Source organism: Gopherus evgoodei, chromosome 13 (assembly GCF_007399415.2).
Source record: "Gopherus evgoodei ecotype Sinaloan lineage chromosome 13, rGopEvg1_v1.p, whole genome shotgun sequence".
Lineage (NCBI taxonomy): Eukaryota > Metazoa > Chordata > Testudines > Testudinidae > Gopherus > Gopherus evgoodei.
Genome location: NC_044334.1, coordinates 33,216,641 through 33,231,358, shown reverse-complemented (window position 1 = coordinate 33,231,358; position 14,718 = coordinate 33,216,641). Strand labels below are relative to the sequence as shown.

General features: G+C 49.5%; 1 protein-coding gene and 1 long non-coding RNA gene across 3 annotated transcripts in view; one reads left to right on the top strand and one right to left on the bottom strand.

Annotated features, from left to right (window-relative positions):
• Nucleotides 1-14,718, bottom strand: part of LOC115660743 (zinc finger protein 883-like) — a 573,128-nt gene that overhangs the window by 203,779 nt on the left and 354,631 nt on the right. The window lies entirely within an intron of this gene.
• LOC115660752 overlaps nt 1-14,718 on the top strand; it is a 33,852-nt gene that overhangs the window by 2,107 nt on the left and 17,027 nt on the right. For both annotated transcript variants that reach the window (XR_004002911.1, XR_004002912.1), the window contains exon 3: nt 9,507-9,619. This is a non-coding gene — a long non-coding RNA (uncharacterized LOC115660752). The remainder of the gene's footprint in view (nt 1-9,506; nt 9,620-14,718) is intronic.

Genomic DNA, 14,718 nt, shown 5'->3' with positions numbered 1-14,718 from the left:
TTAATGCACCCCAGAATCACATTTGCTTTTTTTGCAACAGTATCACACTGTTGACTCATATTAAGCTTGTGGTCCACTATGACCCCTAGATCTCTTTCTGCCATACTCCTTCCTAGACAGTCTCCTCCCATTCTGTATGTGTGAAACTGATTGTTCCTTCCGAAGTGGAGCACTTTGCATTTATCTTTATTGAACTTCATCCTGTTTACCTCAGACCATTTCTCCAATTTCTCCAGATAGTTTTGAATTTTGACCCTGTCCTCCAAAGCAGTTGCAATCCCTCCCAGTTTGGTATCGTCCGCAAACTTAATAAGCGTACTTTCTATGCCAACATCTAAATCCTTGATGAAGATATTGAACAGAGCCGGTCCCAAAACAGACCCCTGCGGAACCCCACTTGTTATACCTTTCCAGCAGGATTGGGAGCCATTAATAACTACTCTCTGAGTACGGTTATCCAGCCAGTTATGCACCCACCTTATAGTAGCCCCATCTAAATTGTACTTTCCTAGTTTATCTATAAGAATATCATGCGAGACTGTATCAAATGCCTTACTAAAGTCTAGGTATATCACATCCACCGCTTCTCCCTTATCCACAAGGCTCGTTATCCTATCAAAGAACGCTATCAGATTAGTTTGACACGATTTGTTCTTTACAAATCCATGCTGGCTATTCCCTATCACCTTACCACCTTCCAAGTGTTTGCAGATGATTTCTTTAATTATCTGCTCCTTTATCTTCCCTGGCACAGAAGTTAAACTAACTGGTCTGTAGTTTCCTGGGTTCTTTTTATTTCCCATTTTATAGATGGGCACGATATTTGCTCCCTTCCAGTCTTCTGGAATCTCCCCCGTCTCCCATGATTTCCCAAAGATAATAGCTAGAGGCTCAGATACCTTCTCTATTAACTCCTTGAGTAATCTAGGACGCATTTCATCAGGCCCTGGTGACTTGCAGGCATCTAACTTTTCTAAGTGATTTTTTACTTGCTCTTTTTTTATTTTATCTTCTAAACCTACCCTCTTCCTGTAAGCATTCACTATATTAGACATTCCTTCAGACTTCTCAGTGAAGACTGAAACAAAGAAGTCATTAAGCATCTCTGCCATTTCCAAGTCTCCCGTTACTGTTTCCCCCTCCTCACTGAGCAGTGGGCCTACCCTGTCCTTGGTCTTCCTCTTGCTTCTAATGTATTGATAAAAAGTCTTCTTGTTTCCTTTTATTCCCATAGCTAGTTTGAGCTCATTTTGTGCCTTTGCCTTTCTAATCTTGCCTCTGCATTCCTGTGTTATTTGCCTATATTCATCCTTTGTAATCTGACCTAGTTTCCATTTTTTTATATGACGCCTTTTTATATTGTAGGTCACGCAAGATCTCGTGGTTAAGCCAAGGTGGTCTTTTGCCACATTTTCTATCTTTCCTAACCATCGGAATAGCTTGCTTTTGGGCCCTTAATAGCGTCCCTTTGAAAAACTGCCAACTCTCCTCAGTTGTTTTTCCCCTCAGTCTTGATTCCCATGGGACCTTACCTATCAGCTCTCTGAGCTTACCAAAATCCGCCTTCCTGAAATCCATTGTCTCTATTTTGCTGTACTCCCTCCTACCCTTCCTTAGAATTGTAAACTCTATTATTTCATGATCACTTTCACCCAAGCTTCCTTCTACTTTCAAATTCTCAACGAGTTCTTCTCTATTTGTTAAAATCAAGTCTAGAACAGCTTCCCCCCTAGTAGCTTTTTCAACTTTCTGAAATAAAAAGTTGTCTGCAATGCAGTCCAGGAACTTATTGGATAGTCTGTGCCCCGCGGTGTTATTTTCCCAACATATATCTGGATAGTTGAAGTCCCCCATCACCACCAAATCTTGGGCTTTGGATGATTTTGTTAGTTGTTTGAAAAAAGCCTCTTCCACCTGATTGTGGCCTGTAGTAGACTCCCAGCACGACATCACCCGTGTTTTTTACCCCTGTTAGCCTAACCCAGAGACTCTCAACTCTCCCATCTCCTATGTCCATCTCTACCTCAGTCCAAGTGTGTACATTTTTAATATATAAGCAATACCTCCTCCCTTTTTCCCTTGTCTATCCTTCCTGAGCAAACTATACCCATCCACACCAACATTCCAGTCGTGTGTATTATCCCACCAAGTTTCAGTAATGCCAACAATGTCATAGTTGTATTTATTTATTAGCACTTCCAGTTCTTCCTGCTTATTACCCATACTTCTTGCATTTGTATATAGGCATCTAAGATACTGGTTTGATCTTGCCTCCCAGCTTTGCCCTGACCCTCCTTTCTCTCTGCCATTATAGCCCGTGCTCCCTCCTGTTTCCAACCCATCTCCCAGGTCTTGTTCCCCACTTACCTGTGGGCTTTGCTCACCTGTCCCTGTCGAACCTAGTTTAAAGCCCTCCTTACTAGGTTAGCCAGTCTGTGCGCAAATAAGGCCTTTCCCCTCCTCGAAAGGTGAACGCCATGGATGGAGCACTGAAGCATGTTTAAGAAGAGATAACTGAGCTGCCAAAATAGGTGGCTTAATTTTTGTTGGGAAAAGACGGTTACTCACCTTTGTAACTGTTGTTCTTCGAGATGTGTTGCTCATATCCATTCCAGTTAGGTGTACGCGCCGCGCGTGCACATTCGTCGGAAAACTTTTACCCTAGCAACTCAGTGGGCCGGCAGGTCGCCCCCTAGAGTGGCGCCACCATGGCGCTCCATATATACTCCTGCCGGCCCACCCGCTCCTCAGTTCCTTCTTGCCGGCTACTCCGACAGTGGGGAAGGAGGGCGGGTGCGGAATGGATATGAGCAACACATCTCGAAGAACAACAGTTACAAAGGTGAGTAACCGTCTTTTCTTCTTCGAGTGATTGCTCATATCCATTCCAGTTAGGTGAATCCCAAGCCTTACAAAGGCGGTGGGGTCGGAGTGAAATGGCAGAATAAAACTGCCGAGCCAGAGGCTACAGCCTCTCTTGACTGCTGAACCAGGGCATACTGCGAAGCAAAGGTAAGGACCGAGGACCAATGGAGCTTCGCGACAGGTCTCGTGGGTAGAAACACGAGCCAGCAAGGCGGCAGATGAAGCCCGAGCCCTGGTAGAATGCACGGTGATGTGGCTTGGGGAACTATGAGCCAAATCATAACAAGTGGGGATGTCCGCCATCACCCAAGATGAGATCCTCTGAGAGGAAAACAAGCAAGCCCTCCCTTTGGCCCGCTACCGGGGCAGAGCTGGGGCGCCTTAGGCAATGATTCTGTCAGCACAATATAATGCGAGCACTCCACAGATGTCCAAGGAGTGCAACGGTTATGCCCATTGCGTTGAGCTGTGGGTAACATGAAAGGCCAAAACACTTTAGGGAGGAAAGCCAGGTGCGGTCATAACTGCACCTTGTCTTTGTGGAACCTTCGTAAGAGCTCTGATCTCAGAGACCCGTCTGGCCAAGACTAGGTTGAGGTCCCAGGGCGGGGCTGGGCGGCGCACCCGAGGGTGCAAGCGCTCCAAGCCCTTGAGGGACCTCGAACCCATAGAGCGTGGGACACTGAACGTCCATCTTAGCCTGCTGGAAGGTAGGGATGGCTGCTGAGAGTATCCTCAGCGATGATACCGCCAGATCCTGCCGCTGAAGGCCAGAGGCAGGCCAAATAGAGGGGATCGAGACCTCAGCAGGAGCAAGATCGAGCGTACTGCAGCTGTAAAGGAAACGCTTCCACCTGGCTCGGTACGTTGACCAGGTGGAAGGCTGCCTGTCACCCCGACTCAGGTACGCAGCAGCCACCGTGAGGCGAAGAGGCTGCAGGTCCGAGTGACGAAGCCTGTCATTGCCCTGAGTGATGAGGTCTGGGCTGACAGGCCGAGCAACGTGGTATGTCAGTGCTGCCTGGACCACTCTGGAGTGATCATGATGATGCACGCTCTGCCCCTGCGGAGTTTGAGCAGGACGTAACGAACCAGTGGGAACAGTGGGAAGGCATAATGCAGTTGGCCGTTCCACGGCATCAGGAATGCGTCCAAGATCGATTCCGAGGAGAGACCTTGGAAGGAGCAGAACACCTGGCATTTCCTGCTCTTGCGGTGAGCGAACAGGTCTGTGTGAGGAACCATCTCCACTTCCGGAAAGCGGGACGCCTCACATGGGGCAGAGTGATCACTCGTAAGACAGGAAAAACCTGCTGAGTCAAAGAGTTAAGACGTTCCGAACGCCTGGGAGAAAGGACGTCGCCAGCTCCATCGAGTGGGCCATGCAAAAGACCCGGAAATGGATGGCCTCCTGACAAAAAAAGGGGGAAGGACTATGTCCCCCCTGAATACTTATGAAGCACCTGGCCATTGTGTTGGCTGTAAACACCGAGATACAACGGCCTCGCAGCTGCCGCTGGAACCCCTGGCATGCCAGGCGGACTACTCTCATTTTTGGGGCATTAATGAGGAATGCCAGCTCCCTAGAAGACCGAAGGCCTTAAGCTCGGAGGTGACCATGAGCACTCGAGCAGAGAGATGATGCGTCCGCCGTCAGGGGCAGTGAGGGCTGGGGCGGATGAAACCGCATCCCTGTCCACACCAAGGAGGGAGTTAGCCACCACTCTAGGGAGCCTAAGGCGTTCGAGGGAACGGTGACTACCATGACCATTGGCTCCCTGTCCAAGCGGTACGCCGAGGTGGGCCGGACTTGGAGAGGACGGAGGCGGAGCTTGGCGTGTTTGGTTACAAACTTGCGGGCAACCATGGACCCAGGAGACTGAGACAAGAACGAGCTGAGGTCGTTGGGAAAGCCTTCAGACCTCAGATGATTGTTGCCATCGCCTAAAACCGCAGTTGTGATAAGCAGGCTCCGGCTAGGTAGGAGACCAAGATCGCCCCTAGGAAGCCAAACCTCTGCGTGGGAACCAGAGTGGATTGCTCTATAGTAATCATCAGGCCTTGAGCTGTGAATAAGACCGTGACGATGCCCACGGGCTGAGTGGTTTGTGTCTCAGAGTCTCCTCGGATAAGCGAATCGTCCCAATACGGAAAAACGCATATCCGACATAGCTACGGTAGGCGGCGACTATGGCCGTAAACCGGGAGTATTCACCGCTGGCTATAAAGCGGAGGCATCTCCCGTGCAGAGGGAAGATGGCATTGCGAAAGTACGCGTCCTTCCTATCCAGGGCGGCATAGTAGCCCCCAGGAGGCAAGGATGGAATAATGGTTCCCAGGGATACCATGCAGAACTTCAACCTTATCCCAAACCGGTTGAGTCCATGCAGGACCAGGGAGGTCTGAGACCTGTGTTCAAGTGGGGGACTAGGGCATAACGGGAGTAAAACCCCTAGCCCCTTTCGTCCGCTAAAGGGGGACAGGGCTGGAGCAATTTAAAGGTGGTACCTATGCTCCATCGTGCGCAGGACCCAGCGATCTGAAAGTAACTGGGGCCATGCCAGGAGAAAGCGGGATCAGGATCTCGTCCTGCGACTGGTACACCGCCCTCCGGCGAACCTTGGAAGGTCCGTCTTTTGTCCCAGTGGTAATTGCGAGGGACCTTGACTTTGGCTTTTTAGGGGGCCTGACTTTTGTCTGCGACCACCTTGGCCTTGCCGTTCTCCAGAGTTCTGCCTCTGGCTAGGCACAGAGTATGGCGGCTGGGGCCATAAAGGCCTGCGTTTGGTCGCTGGCGTATACATGCTGAGACGCATTAGGACCCTATTGTCCAGCAGGCTTCGCAGTCTGGGGCTGTCTCTGCCGCGAAGGTGCCTTTACCAACAAAGGGTAAATTCTTTCCCCCGTCCTCCAAGACGGCAGCGAACTCCAGGTGGGAGGTTCGAGGGAGAAACTCCTCCACCCAGGTGCTATAATTATCGCAGCTAAGCAAGGCTTGTTGCTTTGCTACCCAGAGGTGCAGGGCCCCTGCAGAGTACACCTTGCATTCGCCAAGGCTCTTTCTGCTTCGGGGCTGGCGCCCGCTGGCCATCATATCAGGATCGTGGTCCTGAGCATAAAATCTGCGCATATGAGATGACACGGATGCGTGTCCGGACGGCCATGGAGGTACGAAAGAAGGCACGGGCCGAGTCTCTGACTCACTCGGACCTTGCCCAACTCGGCACCGGGGACCGGCATCGGGAGGCGTATCGGTACCTGGAACGAGATCCAGACCCGCAACCAGAACGGTGTCGGGAGGTCGACCGAGATCTCGAGGCTCGGAGAAGAGCTACAGGAGTCAAGGTACCTGCCCCGGTGCCAGATGTCGGAACGGTGCCGATAGCGGGTCGGCGAACGGGATACCGACCGGTGCAGCGAGTGTGACCAGTATCGAGGAAAACAGCACCGGGACTGCCAGTGGTGTCCGGCATGCCGACAGGACTTGGAGTGTCTGCGGGACCGTGATCATGAACGGTGCCGCTCTGCTGCACTGACAGGGGACAGTCCCTTGAAGAGACTGTATTACTCGTACCGGCGGTGCCCGGGTCAGGCAGCACTGACTCTGTCATGGCACTGAGAGCCCTCGCCGTTGGTAACATCTCCGGCGTGCAGGGAACAGCAGGCTCAACCACAGAGCGTACTGGGGAGCTGTCAGGCACCGGATTCGACGGCCCTCGTGGGGCCGGGATCCACGGTACCGAGGTCATCAGAGCTTCGGTAGGTGCCGGTGCCGGGCGAACCGAGCTAGATAAGCTGTCTGGCTGCGGTGCCGTCAGCACTGAAGCAGCGGGAGTAATACGCTCAACCACGGCGCGTGCCGGGGAGCCGTCGGGCACCGGATTCGATAGCCCTTGTGGGACTGGAATCGACGGTGCCGATGTTGTCGGTGCCTCAGAGGCTTCGGTTGGCATGGAAGCAGCCGGAGCAGGAGCTCAACCACGGCGCGTGCCGGGGAGCCGTCAGGCACCGGATTCTACGGCCCTTGCGGGACCGGGATCGACGGTGCCGACGTCATCGGTGCCGCAGCAGGTGTCGGTGCCGGGCGATCCGACTTAGACCAGCCCTCTGGCCGCGGTGCCGTTGGCACGGAAGCAGCCGGAGCATTAGCTCGACCACGGCGCGTGCCGGGGAGCCGTCAGGCACCGGATACTACGGCCCTTGTGGGACCGGGATCGACGGTGCCGACGTCATCGGTGCCGCAGCAGGTGTCGGTGCCGGGCGATCCGACGTAGACGAGCTCTCTGGCTGCGGTGCCGTTGGCACGGAAGCAGCAGGAGCAATACGCTCAACCACGGCGCGTGCCGGGGAGCCGTCAGGCACCGGATTCTACGGCCCTTGTGGGACCGGGATCGACGGTGCCGACGCCATCGGTGCCGCAGCAGGTGTCGGTGCCGGGTGATCCGACGTAGACGAGGCCTCTGGCTGCGGTGCCGCTGGCACAGAGCAGCAGGAGCAATACGCTCAACCACGGCGCGTGCCGGGGAGCCGTCAGGCACCGGATTCTACGGCCCTTGTGGGACCGGGATCGACGGTGCCGACGACATCGGTGCCGCAGCAGGTGTCGGTGCCGGGCGATCCGACGTAGACGAGCCCTCTGGCTGCGGTGCCGCTGGCACGGAAGCAGCAGGAGCAATACGCTCAACCACGGCGCGTGCCGGGGAGCCGTCAGGCACCGGATTCTACGGCCCTTGTGGGACCGGGATCAACGGTGACGACGTCATCGGTGCCGTAGCAGGTGTCGGCGCCGGGCGATCCGACTTAGACGAGCTCTCTGGCTGCGGTGCCGCTGGCACGGAAGCAGCAGGAGCAATACGCTCAACCACGGCGCGTGCCGGGGAGCCGTCAGGCATCGGATTCTACGGCCCTCGTGGGACCGGGATCGACGGTGCCGACGTCGTCGGTGCCGGGCGAGCCATCTTAGACGAGCTGTCTAGCTGTGGTGCAGCTGGCACAGAAGCAGCAGGAGCAGTAAGCTCTACCACGGCGCGAGCCGGGGAGCTGCCAGGCACCGGATTCCATGGTCCTGGGGGACTGGAATCGACGGAGCCGAAGTCATCGGTGCCTCTGCAGGTGACGGTGCCGGATAACGCAACTTAGGCGAGCTCTCTGGCTGCGATGCAGGTGGCACGGAAGCAGCGGGAGCAGGGGGCTCAACCACGGCGCGTGCTGGGGAGCCGCCAGGCACCAGCAGGAATCGTAGGCTCTCTCGACCTCGGAAGAAGGGAGCGGTGCCGAGTCGACATCGGTGCCGGCGACGGTCGGTGCCGAAAGGCCTTGGTGGTACCGGCGGGGTCCGGTGCCGAGGAGGCGCTTCTGCCCGCCGCTTGAACATCGCTCGGCGCCCAAGGTGGAGGGGTAAGTGAAAGTCCCGCACCTTTTGTTCTCGGCTTAAAAGCCTTGCAAATGGGGCACTTATCTGTCAAGTGTGATTCCCTGAGGCACTTCAAACAGGAGTCATGTAGATCTCTCTTCGGCCGCGGCTTCTGGCAAGCCGGGCCCCTTTTTAAAACCCGGTGAGCCATGCATGGCTCCGGCACTGGGCTCATGGAAGGGGCTACTTCCTGAACCCCGCTAACTAAACTAACCATGTTAGCAAAGAAAACACGTATAACCATACAAATATATATATAAAAGGGTTATAACTGCATAATTATATACGAGAAAATGAGTAGCTAGGGAAGTGGAGGTCAGCTAAGCCGCGCTCCACTGTTCCAACGACCGACACGGGCGGTAAGAAGGAACTGAGGAGCGGGTGGGCCGGCAGGAGTATATATGGAGCGCCATGGTGGCGCCACTCTAGGGGGCGACCTGCCGGCCCACTGAGTTGCTAGGGTAAAAGTTTTCCGACGAATGTGCACGCGCGGCGCGTACACCTAACTGGAATGGATATGAGCAATCACTCGAAGAAGAACTGTTTCTTTTAACCCTTTTACATGTATTGAGCAAAGAGGATGTTTCAGACAAAAATCTTTGGATTTTAGCATCTTGGAGGAAACCTTTCTCTGTGGAGCAGAAGAATATGGGGTTCCCTGTATCCTATATTATATGTGGGCGGCTAAGAATAAGCTTGTGTCCTAAGCATACGTAGTATAGATATAAAGTCTACCGGCTGCTGTCATGCGGTTGATCTTTGACCCTTAGTCGCTGTGATGAATAAATTGAAATAACTTTCAAGTTATTTCCAGTGCTTGGAAGTTGAAGCTAGAAAAATTCAGAATGGAAATAAGGTTTATTTTTAACAGTGAGGGGAATTAACCATTGGAGAATCTACAACAACAGTTGGTAATTTTTCCATCAATTTTTTGAAATTAAGATTGGATGCCTTTCTAAAGAATCTGCACTAGGTCAAACAGGAATTAATTCAGGGCAGTCCTATGCCTTGTGTTATACAGAAGGTCAGCCTAGATCAGTAGTTTTCAACTTTTTTCATTTGTGGACTCTTAAAAAATTTTAACTGGAGGTGCAGGACTCCTTTGGAAATTCTAGGTATAATCTGTGGACCCCCATGGGTCTGCGGATCACAGGTTGAAAACTCCTAGATGATCATAATTGTCTTTTCTGGCCATAGAAATCTGACTCTCCTCATTTTTGGTCTATAGGGTAGATATTTTAAGAAGGAGATTGACACTAAGACTGACTCAAAGAGTCCTCCAGCGAAACTTAAGTCAGCATTCTTTCAGCATCAGTAAAATGGAGTTAGAAGACAACTATGGTAAGTGTTTCTTTGCTGGCTTGTAACATTCATGCAGAGGCCTGGACTAGATGACCTCTGGAGGTCCCTTCCAGTCCTACAATTCTGATTCTAGTCATGGTTCCTGCAAAGATACAGTGAGAGACCGCTTAGATCTTTGAAAGTATTAAAGTATCTTAAAGTTGGTTAAAGGAGGGAGTGGCTTCTAGGGAAGTAACTTTCCCCTCTAGGCATTAAGTTTGGTGGATATATGCATGTGTGTATTAGAGCAGCGGTTCACTGCACCTGATTTTGGGTCCCAGAATGAAAGAATTCATGGTCTTCTTGCAGTTCAAAACCACGCAAACTTTAGAGGCAATAAAGGATGATGTGGGTCAATATCACAGCAAAAAAAAAACAACCTAGGTTTTGCAAGTTGAGTGTGAGATTGATTGGTTAATATGTAGTTGCTGGGTGAGTGACTGGGTGTACTGAGACAAACACTTCTAGGCAGCATATTGGGTGCAGACACGCAACACCATACCCCAACCTTTGTGAGCCAGGAAGGCTGGAGTGAGGGCGTAGCTCAGCTGTGTGTGGTTCATTTTATTTATTTAGCATATGCAATCTGGCTAAGCCACAGCGTTCTTATCAATAATGTTCAAGGCATGAAGGCCTCCAAGAAGTTGTCATTTTGCAGTCCTCCACCATGTTTGTGGGTTCCCACATTGACCTAGTGGACTATGTCCACCAGCTGCAGCATGTCTGCCGTCTGGAGAAATGGATGATCCAACTAGCAGATCAGATTTGTTGTGTAGGGTACAAACTGGTTACAAAACTACAGTCCTTTAAGGTTAGCATGAGTACACGTAATCATTTATCAATTTCTTTTGTTCATGGTACAAGATGTAATCAATCAAAGGGGAGGGTCAGTAGTATGGGTTAAGGATATATAAATCTCTCATTAATTAAGCACCGGTGCGCGCTGGGCATCAGCGATTGTCTCAATCTGTTGGCCACCGGGGAGGGTCCGGGCAAGGCTAATTTTCAGCCTTGGACCTCCTGGCTGGCTCGCCAAAGCTGTTGCAGGGGGCAACAGTTGGGGTTCGTTTGCCCGGTGTGCGTATCCCCAATGACCACACCGGAGTGGAGAAGCAAGTCTTTTTATTTGAATTCGAATAAGGTACAGGGAGATACCAATCTCAAATCCTGCACAACCCGTTATCTTTTGCCATGTCTTATATACCCTACTTGTTTACAGAGATGTTCACAGGTGCTACAATCGATCATTTATAATTCATTAACTACCAGATTCTTTACTTAACTACATCCTCTTCCCACAATACAGAGCCCCCTTTGATTAATCACATCTGTTACCATAAACAAAGGAACAAAAGAAAAATAATAAATGATTACATGTACTCATGCTAACTTTAAAGGAACATATTGATTAATCTAAGGGGCAATTCGGGGGCGATAGCATGCCTGAGAATGTAAACTTTTAACCCCATGCCATATTGCTAGTTACTTGGGGCCCCCAACTGTTGCCCCCCTGCAACATTGTGATCCTCTATGAGTTTACTGTCCGTGTGCCTTTAGCCAGAATCCACTTCGAATGGAATGGGGCTAAGCATTAAGTTATAGCTGGGGTAAGGAAGTTATTGCCTAAAGATCTTTTAATTGGGGAAAATGTTAAAGCTTTGTTCAGTTCAGGTAGCCAGTCACAGGACAGGAATAATCTTACACCTGTGTCTATTGTGGGCAATGGTTTGCCTGAGGAGGGTTGCTCTAAAGGTTTGTCTGTGCAAAAAAGCAGTGTGTCTGTAAATGAAGTTTCTGAATGTCTGTCTAATGTCTCAGAAGTGAATCTGGAGTTAGATCAAGAGCAAAAAGATCTCATTGGGGAGGAAAATGTTTCTCAGGAGCAGATTCAAGTAAATGGTCAGGTGGAAGCCCTAACTGAGGAAGGAGAGGGTAGATTTGTGATGGGTGATGGATTGGTGGCTAATACAGCTTGTAAAAGTGAACCAGAAATGGGTAACTGTGATTTCCTGGAAGTAGCTCAGTGTAGTGAAAAAAGCAGCAGCGTATCTGTTGGGAGTGGCAATGTGCCTGGTAGGGAAAGTATGAATGAGCCTAGGCAGCCTTGTGAGCTGATGTCTTTGTCTAGTCAGCAGTGTGGGGAAACAAGGATAGTGGAAGATGAGTGTCCCTATCCCTTACCTGTTTCCTGTGTGGAGAAATGTGACAGAGAAGGAAATATGCCTGTGTCTGTCAGGGTATTGACTTGCCTATGGAGGAAGCTACCTCAGTCTCCAAGCAGTTGTCTGTAAACAGCCTTGTGTGCTGGGACAAGGGAAAGGAAATCCCAAGCTGTGTGTCTGGTGAAGGAGAATGTGTCTCTGGCTCTTCTGTGTCTGTGCAGCAGACAGAAGGTGCCTTTCAGCCTGTGATGGTTGAGGGTGATTCAATTGTCTTGGAGTTGGTTGTAAATACAGCTAAAGCCCAGGAAGGGAATGGTCCTAAGTTTGTGTCTGCTGGGGAGAATGGCACTGTAACTAGGTTGCATCCAGTTAGTGTCTTTGCAAAATCCCAGAGACCAGACAATTCTGGTGCTTGTAGTTTGCCAGTTGCTAATGTGTGGTTGGAAAAGGGTGTAGCAACTCTGTCTAATCAGGGTGATACCCTAGCCAGGGCACAAGGAGAGCAAAAAAGTGATTTAATTGTTACCTACTGACAGTTTAACTACTTGTAGCAAGAAGGAAAAGATTCCTGAACCTGTTCATGGCCAAGGGAAGGAGAAGGCTTCTTGCCTGTTGGCTAGAAAGTCTATAGATTTTCCTGGAAGGGGATTGTGTAGGAATCTGCCCGATGGGTCCGAGGTAATTCTGAATATAAGTGAGACCCAGAAAGAGTCTGTGGTGGCTCAGGAAAGTGTTCCTTTAGAGCAAGCCCTAGGTAAAAGGGGTAAGGGCAGAATTTCTGAAAGGGGTGAATTGCTGCTTAGAAAAGCTCATAGGGAAAGGAATCCTCATGGTAACCTGTGCAAGCAGTTTACTGCAACTGAAGGGTGTGAAAGTGATTTAATCAAGGAAGTTTCAGTTTCTAACAGCCAGAAATTTTCTGTTGTGAATGGATCCACTGACTTTCCTTTTGAAAGATCCAGTGTGGGTAGCTTTGAAAAGGTCTCAGATAAAGTAGAAGCTGTTAAGAAAATTGAGCAGCCCTATAATTGCATGGCTGTGTGTAGCCAGCTTGTTGGGAAGACAATGGTGCTGGGATAGGAATGTCTCCATGCCGATTCTGTGAGTGAGCAGTCTGTGCTTCAGGATCTGAGAACAGATTGGGTTACTGGTGTTTCAAAGCAGAATAGTTTTATGGATAAAGGTTTAAGGATGCAGGAAAGAGCAAACAAACTCTCACCCTCAAACCCTTTGGATTTGTGTGGTATCTCTGTAAGACAGAGCCCAACATTGGAATTGATGGCAGCTAAGACATTAAAAGATGGTGTTTGTGTTAATGCAAATTACCTGGCTGGCAGGGAGAAGAAGAACTTGCTAATAGCTGTTAGCACAGGGAGCCCACCCCATCAGCCAGTGAATTTGGTTAAGCAAGAGAAATCAGGGTTTAATCCTGCAGGACAAGAAGGGAAGAGAAAACTGAATTTTGCAAAGGGAAGTGAAAAGTTAACCCTAAAATTCCCAAACTCCAATGGTATTGAGCCAAAGGTGTGGCATAACCAACATAATTGTAAATGGATACTTCCAATGAATTTGTTGTTATTGTTAATGGTAATTTTTGTAACTAATGTGTTGCTATTACCAAGAATTGTAAGAATGTACAATGTGCCCAGTCCTTTGGAAAGTCCCTTGAACGTGTTGAAAGCAGTACATGAGAACACACTTTATCTTAAAAGGCCTTGCTATACTAATGTTTCACAGTTAATGCCTGTAAATAGTATTAAAACTTTTCACAGGGGAAAAGACACTCCAGACCTGACGTGCACTAGGAAAGGGGAAACTGAGGCACACTACCATATTGATTGCATGGCTAAATGCCAAGATTCCTCTGTTATAAACAACATTAATATCTATGTTAATCTGATGTTAATTTGGTTCCAAACATTTGCCAGAGCTGGTATAGATAAAATAGCTGTTTTTTAGCTCTTGGCAAGATCACATGAGACATACAGGAATCCTGCTGCAAAAGCAGATCCAATCCACTATTGTTCTAACCAAGTTTTACCTTATGTTTGTAAAGAAATTCAATCATGTTATTGAACGTAAGTTTGGTAAAGCATTTCTGTTATACATTAATATAGCTTCAAACCCAGGACAAGCTGTAATAAGACAGAACCCAGGATGGGGAGCTCTTGGAATGCAGTCAGTGATGTCTGTGTCATCCCTTCCTGCATCAATTTTGCGTTGGGGGTGTGACGTTATTGATATGAACTGGGACCATATAGAACATGGGTTGCAACCAAGGTCCTGTAGTGGCACCAGATCTTATGTAAAGGGGGTCCTATAAGGTGTCTAAGACAAGGTTAAGGGTTACTGGTTATGATTATGCTGTCTGTATGTCTATCATTTTGTAGTTGAAGTTATAAGTATTGGCTGTATACTGTCTATATTTCAAACTTATGCTGTGTTACTGGGAAAGATCCCAGACAAGTGGGTGTTAGCTCTGCTTAGCCTGCTTGATGGCCCATTAAGGACCATCAGCTACACAATTGACCCATTGAGAGGAGGCAGATACGCCTTTAGACTCAGCAAGGTGTGCAGAAACTGGCCCATGTGACTCCAAACTCCATTTTGCTGTAATTTTCCACAGTAAGGACAAAGAGGTTCTTACACCTGGAAAAGCCTAGATAAGGCTGATGCCTCATCTCCATCTTGTCTTCAATCCTGCTTCTTATCTCTGGAGGGACTTTGCTACAAACTGAAGCTCTGCACAAAGGACTGAATGATCCATCCCAGCAGGGAATGCTCCAGGGACTTGATTTGAACCTGCAGTTTACTCCATCACTGCTACAAGCCTGAACTAAGAACTTTGCCATTATTGTATGGAATTGATTCCATTTAACCAATTCTAGCTCTCATCTCTACCTTTTTCCCTTTATGAATAACCCTTTAGATTTTAGA